This window comes from Globicephala melas, chromosome 10, assembly GCF_963455315.2.
Source record: "Globicephala melas chromosome 10, mGloMel1.2, whole genome shotgun sequence".
Classification (NCBI taxonomy): domain Eukaryota; kingdom Metazoa; phylum Chordata; class Mammalia; order Artiodactyla; family Delphinidae; genus Globicephala; species Globicephala melas.
This window is the reverse complement of record NC_083323.1, coordinates 46,797,020-46,809,986: the sequence shown is the minus strand read 5'-3', so window position 1 is coordinate 46,809,986 and position 12,967 is coordinate 46,797,020. Positions and strand designations below refer to the sequence as shown.

Sequence of the window (12,967 nt, the reverse complement as noted above, 5' to 3'; positions counted from 1 at the left end):
CAAAAAGATATTTTATTCTTCCATATGTTATATTCAAAATTAATATTTATCCATGGGGGGGGCAACTCAAGTGAAATCATGACAGTTCTACACTTATCTTTTGAATATGCACAGTCTCAGCTCCTGTTGGGCAGCATTTAGGAATCTGTGAAATTGAGTAGGAAAGACGCTCATCTAAGAGTACAAACTAGAAAAAAGAGATTCTTAAATTCTTTTTGTGCCCCCCGCCTACATTGCCTGTTCCCTGTCTTGCATTATCTGTAATGCAAATTTGGTGAGTTATGTTCCATGTGTGGGTTTTTTCCTCTCTGTATGTAATTGACTTTGTGATTATTTACTTGAAGCCATTCAGTCCAAGTCATTATGTTTTGAGGAACTGTTGTAGTAATGGTGCCTTGCGATTCAGCTGGGTATGAATATTTTCTGTACCTTACCTTGGAGAATTTCTTCTCCTAGTAATTTGTTCTGTTTCTCACTTGGTCATCTTTTAAATTTCTATTTATTCCCAAATTTGTGACTATATCTCATTCTTTTTCTGCATCTGTAATTAAATTTTTAAAGGGAAATATATAGCACTAAATATTCATACATTAGAAAAAAGGAAAAGTTTCAAATCAACAATCTAGTCTCCCACTTAAAGAAACTAGAAGAACAGCAAAATAAAACCAGGAGCAAGCAGAAGGAAGGAAATAGTAAAGAGCAGAAATCAATGAAATTGACAACAGAAAAGACGGAGAAAATGAATGAAACAAAGTGCTGGTTCTTTAAAAAGATCAGTAAAATTGACAAACCTCTAATAAGACTGATAAAAAAAGAACATAAGACACATTATCAATAGCAGGAATGAAACAGAGGGTATCACTATAGACCCTGCAGACATGGAAAGTATAATAAAGGAATAATACGAACAACTCTACGTACATAAATTTCACAGGTGAAATGGACCAGTGCACATTTAGAAAATTGAAGCAATAGGGAAAACATTCTATGACATGATTTCCAGCATATTATGACATTTTACAAACATATATTCCCATCTTCTCCCCACCAGACTTTTCTCTCAAGAGCATAACATTGATTTTTGTATCCCCAGTGCCTAGAATAATACAGAACGATGCCTGGCATATATGTCTCTTTATAATGCTTCAATGAATGGCTAATGGTTAAACATCCATGAAGATATGCTAAAACATTTTTGGTTGAATGTATATTTATCAGAAAGAAAAATCAATAGCCTTTTTAATCTTTTCCCAAAGGTAGGGGGTGTGGTGAGATGTGGCTATATTTGGCATCTGTCATTTGGCTCAGACTCTCATCTTAATACAGAGTATTAAGTGAAATAACAATTTATATAGAGGTAAACTATTGAACATATATATACATCTTTGGGAATACATTGTGGTTACTGATTGATCAGAATATATTGCTAATTTCTTAGCTCAAGTTTGGAGTTATTTTTGAAATCTTTAGTTTGTTGTATTTAGAAGTACTGTCGAGGTAATTGAAATGATAATGATGTGTGAACACATGCATATGGTGAATTTTATTATGAAGAGTACAAGGTAGTATTAATACTTACTTAGAGCTCAGGACTTGAAAAGGACTGTTGAATATGAAAATACTTCCTGAATTAATGGCAACTCGTGAATCAAAATTATGTCAATAATCATTCTGTTTATTCTGATTATTCTTTTAAGAGTGGCCAGAAAGTTACCATTTTTCCATCCTTTTACTCTTAACCTATTTTTGTCTCCCTATTTAAAGTGGGCTTTCTTGAAGGCAGCATATTATTAGATCTTGCTTTTTTATCCTTTCTGATAATCTCTGCCTTTTAATTGGTGTGTTTATGTTAGACTATTTACATTTAATGTGATACAGTTTGGTTTAAATCTGCCATCTTATTATTTGTTTTCTGTTTGTCTCTTCTGTTTCTTTTCCCCATTTTTCTCCTTTTATGCCTTCTTTTGGATTAATTCCATATGTTTTTGTGATTTCATCTTACCTCCTTTGGCTTATTGGCTGTATATCTTCATTTTGCTAATTTAGTGATTGCTTTAGGGTTTGTAGTATACAACTTTAACTTATCACTCCCTACGTTCTGATAATATTATACTATCTCACACACAGTATAAGAACTTTTTACAAAAGTATGCGGTTGACCCTTGGACAAAGTGGGGTTAGGGGCATTGACCCCTGTGCAATTGAAAATCTGCATATGACTTTATGTGGTTCTGTATCTGTGGATTCAGCCAACCACTGATTGTGTGCTACTGTAGTATGTATTTATTTTTAAAAATCCACATATAACTGAACACATGCAGTTCAAACCCATGTTGTTCAGGGCTCAACTGTACTTTTGTTTTCGCCTTTCAGTTTTTTTGCTGTGATTGCCATAATTTTACTTCTTTATATGTTTTATTTAAATTCCATAATACATTTAAATTACTTTTTCATTAAACAGCTGGTTATTTTTTAAAGGGATTTAAATATAAGAATCCTCATATTTACCCATATAGTTACTATTTCCAGTGCTCTTCATTCCTTCATGTGGATGCAGATTTCCATCTGATACCATTTTCCTTCTGCTTGGAGGACATCCTTTAACATATTTGTTATGTGTGTGCTACTGATAAATTATTTTCAGCTGTTGTGTATTTTAAAAGGTTTGTTTTTCACCTTTGCTTTTGAAATATAGTTTCACTGGGTAAAGAATTTTAGGTTGATAGTTTTTTTCTTTTAGTATTTTAAAGATGTTGCTCTAGTGTCTTCTGGCTTGCACTGTCTCTCACGAGAAGTCAGCTGTTATCCTTACTTTTGTTTTTCTGCATGTGATGTGATATTCCTCTTTATCACTGGCTGTAAGCTATTTGATTATGGTGTGCCTTGGTGCAGTTCTCTTCGGGTTTCCTGAACTTGGAATTTGTTGAGCAGTTCTCTTCGGGTTTCTTGAACTTGGAATTTGTTGAGCTTCTTGAATTTGTGGGTTGTTGGTTTTCATAAAAATTGGGAAATTTGGGCCATTATTTCTTCAAAAACATTTACTTACCTCCCCTCTCTCTCCTCTCCTTCAGGACTCCTATTATGTGTACATTAAACTGCTTAAAGTTGTCCCATAGCTCACTGGTGCTCTATTCATTTATTTTTAAAATCTTTTTTCTCTCTGTTTCATTGTGTATAATTTCTGTTGCTGTGTCTTCAATGTCACTACTCTTCTTTTTTCCCCCTGTAATATCTAATATGTTAATTCTATACAATGTATTTTTTATCACAGACATGTTAGTCTTCATCCCTGAAAGTTCAATTGGGTCTTTTAAGTATTTCATTTGTTTTGTTTAACATGTTTAGTCTGTCTTCTAGCTTCTTGAACATATGAAATACAGTTTAATAACAGTTAATCCTTGTCTAATACTGCTTTTATCTCTTCAGGTGAAATGCTGGAACAGATCATAGACCTCACTTTATTGTTTCCCGTTTCTGGAGGATCACTGTCTTTTTTGCCTGATGTCCAATGTCTTAAAAATCATTTCACAATTTTTTTCTGGTTTTGTTTTTAGTTCTGTCAGGCAGGGTGGTAAATATGATCCCTGGTACTCTATCTTGATTGAGAGTGAAAGTTCTATTTCTTTATTTGTATTGTTTGCTCTGCCCCATCCCAGTTAACCCCAACACAGAAGTCTACACTTCAACATACACTTCAATAATTTTGAGCTTCATGAAGATAAGGATTACATGTATTTTTGCTCATGATTATATCTTGAGTACATAATGGCTTCTCAACACATTCTGTTGATTAAATTAATATATACATGTGTATGCAGTTACACTGTTGTGTAAGTAGACACACATGCATAATATATTAGTTAGGGATGTGCTAGCTTCTTGTAAGTTACCCCTAAATTTTAGTGACTTAATAGAAGTTCATTTTTATTCATTTAACACTTTAAAGCAAATGTTCATAGTTCACAGGCAATTCTTTGTGAAATAATTCGGGGATCTGTGTTTCTTCTGTCTTGGATCTTTGTAATCTTTTAGAGTTTTATCATATCTAACCAGTGAAGTGAAGGGAAAAGAAAACTTGGAGAAAGCACACCTGCTTCTAAAAAGCTTTGACTTAGAAGTGATACACATAACTTTTACTTACATTCCATTGGTGTGAACCAGTTTCATGCTGATACTTAAATGTGTGATGGGCTGGGAAATGTAGTCTTTGGTGGAGTAACCACTTACCAGCAACAAATCCATACTGTGTGTAGGGGGAGCAACCATGTGGTTATTGATTTTCAGGTGCAGGGATGCCAGAGGTGGTGATGTAGTCCTTCACTTGTTTGGCCTTCTGCAGGTCATTGCTGAAGAACAACTTTTGGTGGAATCCTGAGACAGAAGTTGGGTTTTAGTACATCACTTTTAAAATGTAGATTCCTGGAGTCTACCCCAGATTCTCTTGAAACAAAATTATTGTATTGAGGCTTGAGGATATGCATTTTCAATAAACTACGCTACTGATTCTTTTTTTAATATGTATAAATTTATTTATTTATTTTTGGCTGTGTTGGGTCTTCATTGCTGCTAGCGGGCTTTCTCTAGTTGCAGTGAGTGGGGGCTACTCTTTGTTGCGGTGTGTGAACCTCCCATTGTGGTGGCTTCTCTTGTTGCAGAGCATGGGCTCTAGGTGCACGGGCTTTAGTAGTTGTGGCATGTGGGCTCGGTATTGGTGGCTCGCAGACTCTAGAACGCAGACTCAGTAGTTGTGGCTCACGGGCTCAGTTGCTCCACGGCATGTGGGATCTTCCCAGACCAGGGCTCAAACCTGTGTCCCCTGCATTGGCAGGTGGATTCTTAACCACTGTGCCACCAGGGAGGCCCTCCTTTTTGTTTTTTAATTGAAGTATAATTGATTTACAATGTTGTGTTAGTTTCTGGTGTACAGCACCCTATTGATTCTTATATTCACTAAAGTGTGAGACCTACTGATATAAGGTGTTACTTTCAACTTTTAATTATTCTTCCTTAAAAGATAATGAAAATGACTTAGAAAATAAAATCCAGTGGAATAGCTTGCAGCCAGAGAAAGTCATTCAAAACACGTACTCATACAGATCCGTGTTAAGCATGGCCCTACTAACTGTGACCAAGGATGCTTATAAACATTTACTGTGTTCTTTTATGAACAAACATTTCTTGAGTAACCAAAGTTCTCACAGCTTGTATTAGGCCCTGTAGAGGGAAAAATAAATTAGACTTCACCCTACTCTTAAGGTGCTTACTAGTTGGAGAGAAAAGACATGTATGCGTGGTGATGTTTCATTGATCCTTAGTTGTACGTTGTCCCTCATTTTAACATCTCTGAAATCAGTATGAGTTTTAAAATTGCTCCCAGCTAGGCAACAGTCATAAGAGTTGTCATTGCCAGCTTGCGTGCTAACTTGCCTGTAGCCGTACATGTTGTTATTAAATCAGTTGAATTATATGAGCTGGGTGCTGAATTACTGGGTTAAATGTCCTAAAAGGATCTCACTATGATAGGACATCAAAACAAAGAGAAAGGTACAAAAGAGAATGACATACGATAAAAATTTGTGTCTCCATCAGTTTAAAAGAGTTCTTCCTATAAGTACAAAATGAAAATTCTAAGTGAAAAAAACCCAAAACCCATCAGATCATAGTTTCATTGCCAGCATTTTTCTTTCTTGATGTATAAAATGTTTATGGTAAAATTAATGAGTCTTCAATTTGATGGAATATACTTGATCATAGAGTCCTGATTTTCTGTTTGAAATATCCCTCAAATTTCTTTTCTCTAGTACTACTACTCTTAAGTCTGTGTCTCTTGCCTGAAATACTTCAGTAATCAACTGTCTTCTCTGTCTCCAGTCTTTTTTTTTTAACCTAACCACACTGTTCAAGGTACTGTTTTGAATTGCAGTCTAATTGTCACTGTCCTGTTTAAAATCCTTCAGTGACTTCCCATTGCCTTTGGGATGATTTCCCCTTTTCTTTGAAGTAAGTTCCACTTTCTTAGCCAAGGCTTTTCAGGACTCACCATAAACCTAACTTTCTGACATTATCTGTGGCATCCACCCCTCCCCATCTTTAGCCACTGTGGAATGCACTGTTTTAGTCTTTACATTTGGCAGGCTCCTACTTTATCTAATATGTGCACATCACTACGATAGCCCTTATCAGTTTTCCTTGTGAATCTGTTTAAAGATTTGCTGCCCTCAGTAGGCTATGGCTTTGTGAAAAGCATGGCCTGGGCCTCGTTCCTTTTCTCTTTTCCAGCACCTAGATGAATGCCTGATGCATTGTTAGCACGAAATTAATGTTTGTTGAAGGAGTGAATTTCGAATAGCTATTTTACAGTATAAGGTACTGATAATGAAAAGTGCAAATGACATTCTAAAAAGTATTCACATGAAATACAAATCTGAGTTCATATGGGTAGATTGATTTAGACCTAGAAGCATAAAGAGTCAGAGATTTATGCCCAGTCCAGGTGGATGAGATCAAATTGGGGAATGAAACAGGAATGAATCAGACCAGTTTAACTCTAGTTTTAGAGTATGGATCAAGGGTAATAACTCTGAAAAGGGAAACTGAGCACATATTGTAGAGGGTCTTTAGTATCAGGGTGAGGTTTACTTTGGTAAATGGTAGGGAATGATTCAAGAATTTGCCTTTGTGAATGACATATGTGTTGCTCTGAGGATTGGAAGCTTCTCAAGGGGATAGTATCTTACTTGGTTTTGTATCCTAAGGGATTACTGTAGTACCTACATAGTAGGAAATGTTGAATGAATTGACTTTTCATATATAATTATAAAATTGTGACATTTTAGAGTTCAGAAGGATCTGGAATTAAACGTATGCATTTACAGAGTTATAAATTAACTCAGGGAGAATTGGCATCTTTATGATGACTTTCTATTCAAGAACATAATATGTCTTTCTTCCTATTTATTTAGGTCTACGTTTGTATTTTGTATTTGAGAGTATTCCATTTTGTGTTGTAGTCTTTAGCATTATGAAGTTTCCTTTATCTACTTTACTGACTTTTGCCCTGCCTAGTCTGATATCAATATTGAGGTCTCTGTTTTGTTTTTATTTGTATTATATTTTTTAGTGCACTTCTATCCATCCTTTTATTTTTAATCTGTCTGAATCACTTAGTTTTAGGTGTGTCTCTTGTATAGAGAATAGAGATGGATTTTGCTTTTTTAGCCGATCTAAAAATCATTTTCTTTTAATAAGTGAGTTGCACACGTTTGTATTTATTGATAAGTATTCTGCATTGGGGCTTGTTTCTGTCACATAGCTTTCAAATGTCTACTCTATGAATACAGTTCTTTTCACTATGTGCTCTGTTTTCTTTGTGCCCTCTTCCTTTTTTTCCTATTTGGTATTTTGGAAGGTTTGATTTCCATTCTAGTTGTTACCTTTAATCAAAGAATTTCTCTTAGCCTTTCTTTAGGTACTGACTTTGTTCCCTACTATAAGCAATACCATAAAATTAGTAACTATTTCTTTCCTTCTCCTCTATCATTTAATTTTAGTTAAAGGTATTATCTTAATGTTAATCTCTATGGTGTTAAATATGTTTAGGTTTATACTAATTGATTTGTGAGCCTCAAGTTATATCCCTTTATTCCCAGTTTATATTTAAGAAGTTAGTGAATTTAGTTTCATCTTTCTCCTATTTTGTTGGGTTTTTTTTTTTTTTTTTTTTCCTCTGTACGCGGGCCCCTCACTGCTGCGGCCTCTCCCGTTGTGGAGCACAGGCTCCGGACGCGCAGGCTCAGCGGCCAATGGCCCACGGACCCAGCCACTCCACGGCACACGGGATCCTCCCAGACCGGGGCATGAACCCGCGTCCCCTGCATCGGCAGGCGGACCCCCAACCACTGCGCCACCAGGGAAGCCCTGTTGTTTTTTGTGTGTGTTATTTTTACGTTTCTAAAACTTATAACATTTATGTAACTGTTTTCTCAACTTCATCCCCATTAAAAAAAAACAGACTTTTTTGAGAGCAATTTTAAGCTCATAGCAGAAATTGAGAGGAAAGTACAGAGTTGCTATATATCCCCTTTCCCCACATATGCATAGCCACTCCCACTATCAACATCTCACCCCAGAATGGTACATTTGTTATTGTTGCTGAACCTATATTGACATGTTATTATCCCCCATTTACTTTAGTGTTTACATTAGGGTTCACTCTTGGTGTTGTACATTCTGTGGATTTTGACAAAAATATAATAATGTGTATCTATCATTATAGTATCATATGGAACAGTTTCACTGTCCTGAAAATCCTCTGTTCTCTACCTATTCATCCCTCCCTACCCCTCAGTCCCTGGCCGCCCACTGATGTTTTTACCATCTCCATAGTTTGCCCGTTTTCAGAATGTCACGTAGTTGGAGTCATACAGTAAGTAGCCTTTTCAGATTGAATTCTTTTATTTAGTCATGCATTTATTTTCCTCCATGTCTTTTCATGGCTTGATGGCTCATTTCCACTTAATGCTGTGTAATGGTTCGTTATTCGGATGTACAAAAGTTTAATTATTCATTTACTTACTGGAGAATATTTGGTTGCTTCCAAGTTTTGGCAATTATGAATGTGTAAACATCTATGTGCAGGCTTTTGTGTAGATACAAGTTTTCATATCCTTTGGGTAAATACCAAGGTGTATGATTGCTGGATCGTGTGGTAAGAGTATGTTTGGTTTTGTAAAAAATTGCAAGCTGTCTTCCAAAGTGGCTGTACCATTTTGTATTCCCACCAGCAATGCATGAGAATTCGTGTTGCTCTCCATCCTTGTCAGTATATACTTCTCAGTGTTTTGGTTTTTGGCCATTCTGATAGGTGTATGGTGGTATCTCGTTGTTGTTGTTGTCGTCTCCTCGTTTGCATTTCCCTGATGACACGTAATATGGAATGTCTTTTCATATGCTTATTTGCCATTTGTATATCTTTGGTGAGGTGTCTGTTCAGATCTTTTGCACATTTTTAAATCAGATTGTTTTCTAACTAAGAATTCTTTGTATATTTTGGTTAACAGTCCTTTATCAGATGTCTTCTGCAAATATTTTCTCCCAGTCTGTGGCTTGTCTTTTCATTCTTGTGTATTCCCGTCTTCTAGTTGTAGTTCTACAGTTAAATACATTTGCTTCTCACGCCCAGTTCTTAATGTTAAAGCTTCTCCAGTTTTGTTTTTTTTTTTCCAGTTTTTTCTTGATTACATGAAACTCATTTGCTGCTTGATAACTCAGCCAGGCTCATGGAGGATATATTTTCTAAAGTTTTACAGTTTTATAATTTTCTGTCTCTGGTCTGACATTTGAAGGATACTTTGGCTGGATATAAAATCCTCAACTCATAGTTTTTTCCCTTGAGTATCTTAAAAATGTGATTCCATTGTTTTCTAGCATAAAATGCTGTTGAAATTTGATACCTATCTGATTTTCTTTCCCTTGTATCAATAGTTGACTTGGCTTTATGTTTAACTTTTTTATTATGGTAACTTCACATATCTTCTGTTTGTTTGTTTTTCATGTTTAAATGAATTGGATTTCCCAGGATTATTAGGAAGAGATTCCTGTGAAGGAGTAGGATAAACCAGGATAGCTCTCTCAGTCTCATGTTCCAGGGCTTTCCCTTCTGTTGTTGGTGGTGTATCTGTGTAGCCACTTCTGTCTCTCAGAGGTAAGCCTTGTTCAAGGTTTTCTTGAGAAGGTGGTTCAAGATGATGGTGTTGGAAGATCCTGAACCCACCTCCTTCCATGGACACACCAGATCTACAGCCACATATGGAATAATTCCCTCTGAAAAAGAACTAGTTGAACAGCTTCTCCACCCAAAGGATAAAAAGGCCACATAGAGACAGGTAGGAGAGGCAGACATGCAGTCTCACCAGGAATCCCACCCCTGGTGCGGCTGACCCACAGTCAGGGGGGATCTCACAAACACAGAGCTTCTCCCTGAGAAGCAAGGGGTTTGTGCCCCACATCAGGCACCTTGGGACCTGCACTGGACAAATGAGCCCCCAAAATGTTTGGCTTTGAAAACCAATGGGGCTTATGTCCAGGAGACCCAAAAGGCTGTAGGGAACTGAGATTTCACTCTTAAAGGCTCACATGCAGACTCTCTTACCCTGGGACCCAGCACAAAAGCAGCAGTTTGAAAAGTGCCTAGACCATAAGTGAGGAGATTCATCTGCTAATCTTAAAGCATCTGCCAGAGCGGGAGGGGCTTATTGGGACTCTCTCTGGGGATGGAAGTGCTGGCAGGCTCTGTTTTTGCATTCTCTATCTTGCAAGCACTGGCAGGTGCCATTTTTGCACTCTCACACTACCTTGCTTGTGTTCTCCATCCCTGTGCTCTCCCACAGCCTCAGGAAAGCCAGTGGGCACACGCTACCCCCTTGCTCTCCTGCAGCCCTGCTAAAGCCAGTGGGTGCACACAGTCCACACAGAGCCTTGAATGCCTGGCTCTAGAGGCCAGAGGGGGGCTTGTGTTTTTGGGGCTCCACGGGACTGAAACAGTTGGAGAGACAGTTCTTGGCAGACTGCCATCCCCAGGGTATGGCATAGATAGCTGACTGAAACACACTCCCAGTCTTCCTGTGAAAAATCCTATTTACTTGTCCTGGAGCTTCAGCCTGTTCTGAAGGGCGTGACATGTTCTCAGGGAATGTAAGCCAGGGGATGCCATCTTTGCTGTCTCCCTTGGCCTTGCTACAGCTCGCAGGTACCTCCCAGAAAGGAGCTTGAGCACTTGTCTGGAGCCCTGATTTTTGCAACTGTTGCCAAGGGGACACCTCAAGATTACCTGGTCTGGAGGCTGGCGAGGTTTTCAATTGTGGTCCTGTGGGACTGTATATATTTTCATACTTTAAAAGCTGCTGCCTAAGGGTCTGGCTTCTCATCAACTTGAAACTAGATGCTGATTAAGGTCCCGCCCTTTGGAACACTGACAGGTCTTGGCAAACCCTCACAGTTGGGACCTGTCAAGTATAAATCAGGCTGCCTAGATAGTCACAAAGGTTCAAGAGGCAACCAAGAGCTAGGACCTGAACAATAAAGTTCGTTTTTTATTTATTTATTTATTTTTGCGGTATGCGGGCCTCTCACTGTTGCGGCCTCTCCCGTTGTGGAGCACAGGCTCTGGACACGCAGGCTCAGCAGCCATGGCCCACGGGCCCAGCCGCTCTGCAGCATGTGGGATCCTCCCGGACCAGGGCACGAACCCGTGTCCCCTGCATCGGCAGGCGGACTCTCAACCACTGTGCCACCAGGGAAGCCCAAGTTCATTTTTTAAATGAGGCCACTCCTCCAAGACTGGGAAAGGGAGCTATTTTGCATAATACATGGAAACAAACACGGAGAGTCAAAATTAGGAAACCGAGAAATATATTCCAAATGAAAGAACAAGGTAAAACCACAGAAAATAGCCTTAATGAAACAGAAAAGTAATTTACCTGCTAAAGAGTTCAAAATAATGGTCTCACCAAACCTGGGAGAAGAATGGATGAACATAGTGGGAACTTCAACAGAGAGATAGAAAATATAAGAAAGTACCAAACACAGGTCACAGAGCCAAAGAATCTAATAATAGAACTGAAAAATACACTAGAGGGGTTCAACAAGAGGATAGATGATGAAGAAGAAGAAAGCATCAGTGATCTGGAAGACAGGGCAGTAGAACTCAGCCAAATAGAGCAGCAAAAAGAAAAAAGAATGAAAAAAAGTGAAGGTAGCTTAAGGGGCCTGTGGAACACTATCAAGTGGAACAACATTCACTTTATAGGGGTCCCAGAGGAGAAGGGAGACAGGAGGGGGCAGAGAACTTTTTGAAGAAATAATGGCTGAAAACTTCCTCAACCTGGGGAAGGAAACAGGTATCCAGGTCCAGGAAACACAGAGAGTTCCAAAAAAGAACTCAAAGAGACACCAAGACATATTATAATCAAAATGTCCAAAGTTAAAGAGAATATCAAAATCAGCAAGTGAAAACCAGCTTGTTACATACAAGGGAACTCCCAAAAGACTTATCAGCAGATTTTTTGGCAGAAACTTTGCAGGCCAGGAGGGACTGGCATGATACATTCAAAGTGCTGAAAGGAAAAAACTTTCAGCCAAGAATACTCTACCCAGCAAGATTATCATTCACAATTGAAGGAGAGAGCAACAGGTTTCCAAACAAGTAAAAGCTAAAGGAGTTCACCATTATACCAGCCTTACAAGAAATGTAAAAGGACTTCTTTAAAGCTGAAAAGAAAAGGCACTAATTAATAACAAGAAAACCCATGAAAGTGAAAGAAGGTTTTCTCCATCAGCCTAGTGTCTCAGTGCTTAGCATTACATCCTAAGATATTTTTTTTTCTAATAATATTTCCAGTGATCTGTTTCCTTTGGAACCTTGCCACTCCTTCCTCCTTTAGTATCTGAACCTTCTCTCTTGCTATCTCCATTATTCCCATCCTGCAATTTGGTTTTATATTCCAAGAGTTCTCCCCTTATGGTGGGGCTCTGTCCTTCTGGAAAGGTCTCTTTGCTGGATGCTTTGAGATTCCTGAGTGTTTAGAGCTTCACTGTACTGTTAGCTGCCTCTGTACTGCGTATGATTTTTACACTCATCTCTAACTTGGAGCCTGTGAAAACCCTTCCCTTTTTCTCCATTTGTTCTCACATTTTTTTCTTCCAGTTTTTACCAAGGGTATAGTCCTCTGCTTTGGGGGCGTTTGTAATGATTTTTGGGTTCTGAGGCTTTATACAGTATCTCTGTAGTCCCTTTCACTTCCTGCTGCTCCCTTCCACACAGTGACTGATCCTGTGGTCTGGGCAGTGTAGCCACATTTTCTCATGGTCTAAGATATGTTGGGATTTTCTTTTACCTAGTTTTGTTGAAGATGTAGTCATTTGGTTCTTCTGATATCCCAGTTGGAATATTTGGTTGTCAGGAATTGTC

The 12,967-nt window shown here is 38.2% G+C and overlaps 1 protein-coding gene across 7 annotated transcripts in view; it reads left to right on the top strand.

Annotated features, from left to right (window-relative positions):
- The window catches only part of RAB3IP (RAB3A interacting protein), a 71,245-nt gene that overhangs the window by 35,126 nt on the left and 23,152 nt on the right, over positions 1-12,967 (top strand). Inside the window, exon 2 of one of the 7 annotated variants that reach the window (XM_060307125.2) lies at positions 9,578-9,703. The exons of 5 other annotated variants lie outside the window; for them this stretch is intronic. The gene's annotated coding sequence lies outside the window, so the exon portion shown is untranslated. Of the gene's footprint in view, positions 1-9,577; positions 9,704-9,734; positions 9,885-12,967 lie in introns of those variants that run through there. One more of the 7 variants, XM_030866301.3, reaches the window with a different exon arrangement.